Source organism: Euprymna scolopes, chromosome 22 (genome assembly GCF_053919585.1).
Source record: "Euprymna scolopes isolate OS-2025 chromosome 22, ASM5391958v1, whole genome shotgun sequence".
NCBI classification, from domain to species: domain Eukaryota; kingdom Metazoa; phylum Mollusca; class Cephalopoda; order Sepiida; family Sepiolidae; genus Euprymna; species Euprymna scolopes.
In genome coordinates, this window is record NC_136503.1 from 24,539,244 (window position 1) to 24,545,256 (window position 6,013).

General features: G+C 38.2%; 1 pseudogene; it reads left to right on the top strand.

Moving 5' to 3' along the window:
- Positions 1–5,355: 5,355 nt before the first annotated feature.
- LOC145244014 (5S ribosomal RNA) lies at positions 5,356–5,474 on the top strand (annotated as a pseudogene).
- Positions 5,475–6,013: the final 539 nt, after the last annotated feature.

The window sequence follows — 6,013 nt, forward strand, 5'->3', positions numbered from 1 at the left end:
TTGTGGGCCCCTTGACTTCTGAGAACTTCGACTGAAGTAAAATAAAACAAAGAGAGAAATCAATGGACCCATCTCCTGTGCTGACATCAACTGCATCAGCTTCGTAAATTTTTAACAGGTGCCATGAATATTGATTGGTTCAATTTTTTTTCTGCATGGATAAATTCAATGATGCATCTCTGCTTGTGAAGCACGTCCATGACAAAGGTTGTTGTTATAGAGTCGCATACTGTTACAATAACTTCAACAGAGAGATGAAACTTGCAAGTCATGAATGCATAAGTTTAGTCGTCATAACAATGCAGTTTGCAATCCCCTCTGATCCATTCGAGCAGAATAAAAAAATTGGAGTTATTACTTTTTGAACGTCCCTCATACAAAACTATAAGATCGTATTTGTTAAATAATGAATGCTCTTTTTTAGTAGGAGTTATCTTCTCTTGAATTCGTATTATTTAGATTCTTCAGACTAATGTTCTCATCTTCAGTGCTATTTGCACAACATTTCGGTCGATATAACCTCCAGCCTCCTTCTTCTTGTTGAACTTGGGAATCTTTCTGTCAAACTCGGGGAATGTTTCTGCTGAATTTTCGAATTTGCACAGAATTTCTAATAGAACCCCTTTATTTAATCCACAGAGGTAGCATGTTCTCTTTCTATCAGACATGATTAGGTAGACGTCATTGTATCGCTCACACTGACGATTAGCCTTCAGCCTCTGATGGAGTGTTACTTACATCTGAATTTTATAATTTATACGTTAAGTCATCTCCCTTTCAGTACAGACCAATAAGTCTCCTGTGTGTTATGAGTAAGTTGCTGGAATCCATATTAAATAGAGAAATAGTCAACCACCTCAGTAGAAACAACCTTCTTAGTGACACACAATATGGTTTCCGTTCTTTTCAAGATCTACCGCAGATGTGCTAACGGTTATATCTCACAGGATTAGTGAATCTCTTGACAAAGGCTTCCTTTCTAGGGCAATTGCTCTTGACATATTAAAGGCCTTCGACAAGGTATGGCATAAGGGCCTACTTCACAAGATTTCCAGCTACGGTATAACTGGAAATGTTTTCTCAATCATTAAATCATTTCTCTCCGATAGGCTCATAAGAGTAGTGGTCGATGGACAAAAATCAGAGGCCTACAGTATTAATGCTGGAGTCCCTCAAGGGTCAATTCTGGGCCCAACTCTCTTCCTGATCTGCATCAATGATCTCCCTAAACACATACTTAAATCATTCATTGACATCTATGCTGATAACACGACCATCTACGGCAACACATCAAAGGCTGTAAATGACAAAGTTCTCTCGGATTCTCTCTCCTCTGATCTCGAGCGCGTGGTTCAGTGGGGGAAGACGTGGCTGGTTACCTTTAATGCATCCAAAACCAAACTCCTATCTTTACATCATCAACGCTCTGATCCACATCTGGCATCAATTGAAATGGATGGCTCTCGTCTAGGAGAAGCCCCATGTTTTTACAAACTTCTGGGTTTGTCCTTTACTCCTGATCTGAAATGGAAAACGTACATCAAGTCTGTTGCCAAGGTCACTGGAAAGATGGTGGGATCCTTCTACCGCTCCAGAAGATATCTCACTACTGATGCAATTCTCTATCTGTATAAAAGCCAAGTATGTCCAAGGATGGAGTACTGCTGCCACATCTGGGCAGGAGCTGCTAAAAACAGCCTATCCTGCCTTGACAGAGTACAAAATAGACTTCATGGCTTAGTGGGGGATGCTCTTTTCTCTTCCCTGCAACCTCTCTCCCACAGAAGAGACATTGCGAGCCTATCCTTGTTTTATCGTTATTTCCATGGCAGGTGCTCGTCTGAACTCCAATCTCTGGTCCCCCCTCACCAATCTTTCACGAAAAACACCCGTCTAGCTGAATCCACTGTCAAAAATTTTCCCCACTCTTTATCTGTGCCTAAATCAAAACGTAGATTCCATGAATAAAGCTTCTTTCTTAGAACTGCACGTCTGTGGAACTGTTCCGTCTGCCTGCTTCCCACCTGACTACAACCTGGATGTCTTTTAGTCCAACGTAAACAAATTCCTAATGAACCGCCACCTCAAGTAAACACTTCAATAAATCTCCACACTAACGTACTGTACTTGCAATAACCCTTATCTCTGAATGACTTCCGGGCCTTGATAAGTGGTGATCACCGTGTAAAAAAAAAAAAAAAAAAATATGATGAATATTTAATAGAAGGATTGTTAGTCTTTTTGATTTTTTTTTACATAGGAGTCACCACTTATGGAAGCCACTTGAGGATAATAGTTAATGAGTGTACAGTCGTCAATGGGAAACTATCGTAGTAATCGTTAGTAGTGGAAATTTGGTAAATTGGATTACTCAAAGGTACGGTTCAACAAGAATTTGTTAATATTAGACTTGAACACGACCAAATTCTAGTCAATTGGAAAGCAGGGAAACAGAAGAGAATTCCATAGGAATAAGCTTTGTTCATGGAATCTACGTTTAGGTTAGGCACGGATAAAGAATGGGGGAAATTATTGATAGCGGTTTCAACTAGATGAGTGTTTTTCATAGATTGGAGCTCAGATGAGCACTTGTCATGAAAATAATGATAAAGCAGAAATAGGCTTGCAACGTCTTTTCTATGGGAAAGACATTGCAGGGAAGAGAAAAGGACATCCCCCACTAGTCTACAAAGTCTATTATGAACTCTGTCAAGGCAGAGTAAGGTCTTTCTAGCAGCTCCTGCCTAGATGTGGCAATAGTACTCTATCCTTGGACGTACCTGGCTTTTATATAAGTAGAGAATTGCATCAGCAGTGAGATATCTAATGGAGTAGTAAAAGGAGCCTACCATTTTTCCAACAACTTTGGCAACAGATTTGATGTATATGTTCCATTTCAGATCAGGAATACAGGTCAAGCCCAGAAGCTTGTCAAAACTTGGAGCTTCCCAAGATGAGAGCCGTTCATTTCAGTTGATGCCAGATGGGGATCAGAGCATTAATGATGTAAAGAGAGAAGCTTGATTTGAGATGCATTAAAAGTAATCAGCCACTTCTTTCCCCTTTATACCACGTGTTCAAGATCAGAGGAGAGAGAATCAGACAACTTGGTCATTTATGGCCATAGATTGTAGTGTCGTTAGCATAAATGTCTGCAAATGATTTTAGGATGTGATGTGGAAGATCTTTGATGTAGATCAGGAAGAGAGTTGGGCCCAGGATAGATCGCCAAGGGACTCCGGCATTAATACTGTGAACTTCTGATTTCTGCCCATCAACCACTACTCTTATGAACCTATCAGAGAGAAATGATTTAATAATCGAGAAGACATTTCCAACTATACTGTAGCTGAAGATCTTGTGAAGTAGGTCTTTATGCCATACCCTATCAAAGGTCTTTGATATGTCAAGAGTATTTGTCCTAGAAAGAAAGCCTCCATCAACATATTTGCTAATCCTATGAGATATAACTGTTAGCACATCTGCTGTCGATCTAGCAAAACAGAAACCATATTGCATGTCAGTAAGAAAGTTATTTCTGCTGAGGTGGTTGACTACGTCTCTATTTTAGATGTAGTCAACCACCTCAGCAAAAAAAAACTAAGTAACATTAGAGTCCAGCAACTTACTCATGATGCACAGGAGACTTATTGGTCTGTACTGAGTTGGCATTATATTTGAAGATGACTGTTGTAGTTTACAGAAAAGTAGTTTTTCCACAACATTTTCCATAGAAATGAAGTTTTTGTAAAAATGTTCTTTTGTGAGACTAGGCGCATAGAAGAAGAAAGGAAAGTTATCTTTTCTTGTGATACCAAAGCAAGTTCTTACTACAAATGATTTTTGGGAGGTGAACCAGAAATTAGCGCTCAGTTAAGCACCTTTTATGATATTAACAATAGAAAAGTGAAGAAACATCCCCCACTAAATATTATGTTTCTGAATTTTTTTAGATGAGAACTATTTAGATTTTTCAGACTACTATTCTCATCAAGCTATTTTCACAATGCTTTGATTAATGTAATCTTTGAGCTTCTTCAGGTCTATCTTGTCGAACACTGGAATCTTTCTATCAAACTCTGGAATCTTTTGGTCAAAGTCTGGAATCTTTTGGTCAAAGTCTCAAATTTTTCTGTCAAACTCAGAAATCTGCACAGAATTTTGAACGGAACCTTTTATCTAATCCACAAATGGAGCATGTTCTTGTTCCATCAACCATGACTAGGAAGAAGTCCTATTTATTCACATTTGTATTTTTGACTATTATCCGTGCTAAATAGTGTAACTTACAACTGAATTTTACAAAGTACACTATCCACTATGCCACGAGTCTGAAAGGTTTGCCAAGATACATCAGAAGAAAGTTGGAGGTTACATGAACGAAAACTTTGTGAAAATAACACTCGAGATGAGAACAGTGTTCGAAATAATCCAAAGAATATAAATTTCCCACTATATTTTGAAGTTGTTTTTTTTTAAATTTGTTTTGCACCGTCCCTCAAATGTGAAAGAAATGCTTCATCTTTGGACAAATCTGGCACTTTTATAGGTACAGGATTGCATCAGGAGTCAAATACGTTCTGGAGTGATAGAATGATCCAACTACTTTTCCAGTGATCTTAGCTCTTATATTTTAGATCTTGAATGAAAGTCGGTTTAAGAGTTTAGCAAAACAGGAAACTTCAAAGAGCGAGTTATTCATTTCAACTGGGGAAAAAACAAGCATAAATGGATTTAGAGGGTCATTTTCTCCCAATGTATCATATGCTTCTTGTCCAAAGATAGAGTATCAACTTGTGATTTCAAAATATGATTGTAAAATTATGAAGAGGGTTGAACCTAACAATGATATTGTTACCACATTTGAACTGGTGCATCCACTACTATTCTCTCATTCTTAGACAGATTAAAAAAAAAAAAAAAATTCTCAAATCCCACCTTTTAAGCTAAGCTTCAACCTCTGTCCAATGCTGTTTTGGAAGTACTTTAATGGAATTTGCTCTGATGAACCTGCTCGACATACATACCTCCGATTAACTCGAAAAGCAGCAAAATTCCACCCTCTAGTTGAGGTCCCTAGATGCCAAAAGATTTTCTACTCTAATAGTTTCTTCTCTTGGATTGCTAGACTTTAGAATTCTCTTCCTGATTCCTGCTTATTGTACTAACATGCAAAAGTTTAAATGTAACGTGAACAGACATTGCGTTGCTCAACTCTTCCCAGTACCCGGCTAGACACAATCCCAAATAGTCTTTTACATTCCAGGTGGCAATATGCCTTGTTTGAAGTGAAAAGGGGTTAAAAACAAAAAAGGAAAGAAAGGTTTTAAATTGTAAGATATTCCAAGCCTGTAAAGATGGGGCATAATCACGTTGACACACTGGTTCTCGTCAGATCACCGAAGTTAAGCAATGTTGAGCCTGGTTATTACTAAAATGGGTGACCAATTTGGGAATTCCAGGTGCTGTATGTAGGAGGACGTCGACATCTTCTTGCAAGAGTAGCAAAAACCTAACATCGTCATCTCCCCTGACAGGAATATACATGCAACTGGGGACTGCTTGCGAATTTCATACTGCCATGAAACTTCCTCATTTGGAGGAAGTCGGTTAAACCCGAATAGGGTTAGTCCTGACGTGCACACAACCTGTAAAGCAACCCTTTGTGCCAAACCCTACGAAAAGCCTTTGATATTGCTGATTTTGTGCAATATTTCTGTTAGCTTATCCAGTTGACCTTGCAGGATATGATTCAGATTTTTTTTTTTTTTTTTTTTTTTTTACTTTGATTCACTCAAACTAGTCATATTGCCACTGAGAAAAAAAGCGACCTCTGTGATTATGCATACAGATTTATAGGAGATGTCTGTTTGGTCATATTACATTTAAATTTCGACAAAATTCATTTTAGACAGTAAGCCTGAATTGGTTTGAGGGAAAGGGCAGGTCAGTTACCATGCATATTGCCAAAATAACTTTTGGATTTACCCTATGCTAGACACTTTATTTCTTT